Here is a 3,830-nt window from a genome sequence, read left to right on the forward strand (position 1 = left end):
ACATCTCATTCTCTAATTACTACACCCTGGTGGACAAAACACCATCTTCTAAATAAATATTATTTAAAATGCCATGTTTAAATCCAAGCTTAACGTTTTTAACTAAAGGACGTGTGTGAATGTTACATAGAGTTTTTCATCGCCCATTCTATGTAAAATCAGAAGGAATGGAGAAAAATTTTTTAAAGCAAATGGCAGACTGCTTGACCGCTTTCTCTGAATTCGTATGCATGCAGTTTATCATTGTATTCACTTATTGGCAAGCAATTACAAATAAAACATACTTCTGCTGCCTCATTGCACAGAATTGGATTAATAATACTATATTCAAGACCATCATGAAACTCAAAACATTGTGTTTTGACTGAAATTAAAGTAATGGATTTAATTGAAAGTTTTGACTCTTTTCTGACAGATAACACTTCACTGGGTTAAGCAAAAGAATAATTCACTATCATTTACTTTGTTTAATAAAGCTGACGCCAAACAGCGCGGTCATTTGATTAATTAAAATAAACAAAATATAAAGGTGTTTGAGTGACTAATCTCGCTGCCAGCAACAGGCAAATTGGGCTCAATGATAGCCGAAAATTGGAAAATGACTGCGTTGAAGAAATGAATATTTTAACGTCCTAGCTAATGGAAGAAGTATTCGAGACTTAGACGAATACATGTTGTCCTCTTAAAGGCTCAACCTCGACTAAAACTATCACCTTTTATTCCAGGCTTTGTTGTCATCTCTCTAATCTATTTACCGATTCCAAGATATCACACTCTTCCCTTCTTATAATTTTCTAAGGAATATAATCGAAATAAATTGTCATACCTCTTATGCTCTATTTACAATATGTCCATTATTATCCAATAACCATCTAATCGATTAGTTTACATATCCTGTTCTCATTTTCAATCTTTCCGATCTTCTCGGTACATTTTCCGTCGTTTCCACTTTCTCCACCTCACTCTCGCTATTTTAATAATTTTTACAGTCCATAAATTTACGCTCAATTATTTGGTTCGCATGTCTTTTAATCGTATGACCATCTTTAGTTTTAACTTCATACGTAACTCCTGAGACTGACTCTTTGATAATCGTACCGAGAATCCAATTTGTTTTTCCCACTTTTTTTCTAGAATCATCACCGTATAATTTTTGTTTAAATATACTTTTCGCGCGCCACGGTGGTTACGTATGTGTCTCTCTTGATGGTCGAAGATTCGATTTTCCATGGGGAGAGGAAGACTTAAACTAAGACGAGATCGTAATTCTCTTCCTAAATTAAGGAATGCTGGCGACTTACCAATTGCAGCATTTGGGGCTCTTCGATAATCTATTAAAAAGATTTTTAATGCTTCCTGTATTAAATAACCATCTTTAATTAAATACTCTTTAGCGCATCGACCCAATTTTCCGCCGCTCCATTTGCGGCTGGAAAAGTAGAAGGAGCAGTGCTATGTCAAATACCCCTTTTTTACGAAACTCTGAAACGCTTCTCCTTTAAAAGTTGAATAGTTATCAGTTACTAATTGAGCAGGATACCCAAAACGAGAAAATACCTCCTCAAAGACTCCGATTGCTGTACTTTTATTCATATTTGGCACAATAAATGCTTCGGGCCATTTAGAGTGGCTGTCGACAACTAATAATATCGTTTTCCCAAAAAATGGACCTAAAAAATCCGCATGTAGTCTGTACCATGGTCATATAGGCCACTGTCAGGGTGACAATGAAATCTTCTGAGGATTCTTTCTCGTTTCGAGAAAGTTTCAATATGCAAATCTATTTTTGACCACCATACAAAAGCCCTTGGCGGTGACTCTTTCCGGATACTACCGAAATCACTTCTACCGCTATCAACTGTTAACGCCTCTCTTTTTAACCAAAATGGCTTAAACGCTTCTTCCATTGGCTGTTTTTCCGACCCCTGTCCAGACAACATCTAATTACATTATTTAGCATACTGTCTTTTTGGGTTTCTTTTTGAACTGCCGTCCAGTCAACTGTTGCGATAGCACATTCCCTATAATGTTTTTTTAAAAAAAAGTATTGATTTCACTAAGTATTGTCATTTTTTTGCATTATCACTCGTTTCAGGTAAGGGTACACGACTTAGCCAATCTGCGTGATTTTGTTCACTTTTTATGTGTTTAATTTTAAATTGAAAAGGCGTTAAAAATATAGCCCAGGGCTGCAACCGGGCTGCTGCAATCTCAGGAATCGCTTTCTCAGGGTGAAAATACGTGCCAACGCCGCATTATCTGTTTGTAATAAAAATTCATTACCATATAGATATTAATTAAATTGTCGCACCCCCAAAAAAATAGCTGACCCTTCCTTATCTATGTGTGCATAGTTTTTTTTCGCAGGTGTGGGCGTGCGACTCGCAAAACAAATAGGTCAATCTATATGTTCGTCTTCTCGATGCGCCAATGTTGTACCGATTCCGTATGGTGATGCATCACATGTTAACACAATTTTCTTTGCGGGATCAAAATGTGTCAAAATTTTTAGTGAGGTCATTTCCTTTTTAATTTTTTTAAAAGCTTCGATATAGTTTCCTGTCCAAATAAAATTATCAGTTTCCAACAATTCGAATGATGGTCTTAACTTTTGTGCTAGATTTTTAATAAATCTACCAAAATGATTGACTCCACCGATAAAACTGCATAATTGCGAAACATCTTGTGGTTACGGAGATTTACAACACTAGACAATTTCTCTGGTATTGGTCTAACACCCTTTTCATTGATCTTAACCCCCAAATATTCAACTTTCCTCTTCAAAAATTTACATTTGTTAAATTTTAATCGTAATCCCGCATCATACAAACGTTTTAATACTTGGCTCAATCTAGTTAAATGGGTTTGAACATCTTTTGCTGAAATTCATATGTCATCCAAAAATACCACCACTCCCGGAATGCCCAACAGCAACGTTGCCATTACTCTTTGAAAAGTTCCGCGCCCTGTCGCAAGCCCGTATGGCAATCTCGTATATTTGAACAGTCCTAAGTGTGTACTAATGACTGCTAGGTCTTGTGAATATTTACACAATGGTAATTGCTGATAAGCTTTGGACAAATCGAGTTCAGTTAAATACCGAGCCCCTCCTATAGTTTTCAGGATATCTTATGTACTTTATGTTACGAACGTTCATTTGAACGAAATTAAAAAAAATTATTTTCCAATTTTTTTTGCTTAAATCAATTAGAACGTAAAAAAAATATTCTGTCGGAAAGAATTGTCGAATTTCAATAATTATAGAGTGGTTGAGAAAGTTCGGCAAGACCCCTAAAAACCAACCCTACTATACACACGCCTAAAATGTTAAAAATGACAAGTTTGTTTGTCGATATTTGAAAATACAAACACGTCAAAAATCCTCTTTTTTAATCTTTCTAATTATAGAGTGAGTGAGATTGTCGATATTTGAAAATACAAAAACGTCAAAAAAATTTTTTTTACCGCAATAATTATAGAGTGGGTGAGAAAGTTCGACAAGATCCCTAAAAACCACCCGTAATATATCCGCACATTATATGTTACAAATGACAAGTTTGATTGTCGATATTTAAAAATACAAAAATTCTCTTTTTTCACCTTAATAATTATAGAGTGGGTGAGAAATTTCGACAAGACCCCTGAAAACCACCCGTAATATATCCGCAAATAAAATGTTAAGAATGGCAAGCTTGATTGTAGATATTTGAAAATATGAAAACATAAAAAATTCTCTTTTTTTATCTCACTAATTATAGAGTGGGTGAGAAAGTTTGTCAAGACCTCTAAAAACCACATTTAATGTATCCACACCTAAAATATTTTAAAAT

This window comes from Belonocnema kinseyi, chromosome 9 (assembly GCF_010883055.1).
Source record: "Belonocnema kinseyi isolate 2016_QV_RU_SX_M_011 chromosome 9, B_treatae_v1, whole genome shotgun sequence".
NCBI lineage: Eukaryota > Metazoa > Arthropoda > Insecta > Hymenoptera > Cynipidae > Belonocnema > Belonocnema kinseyi.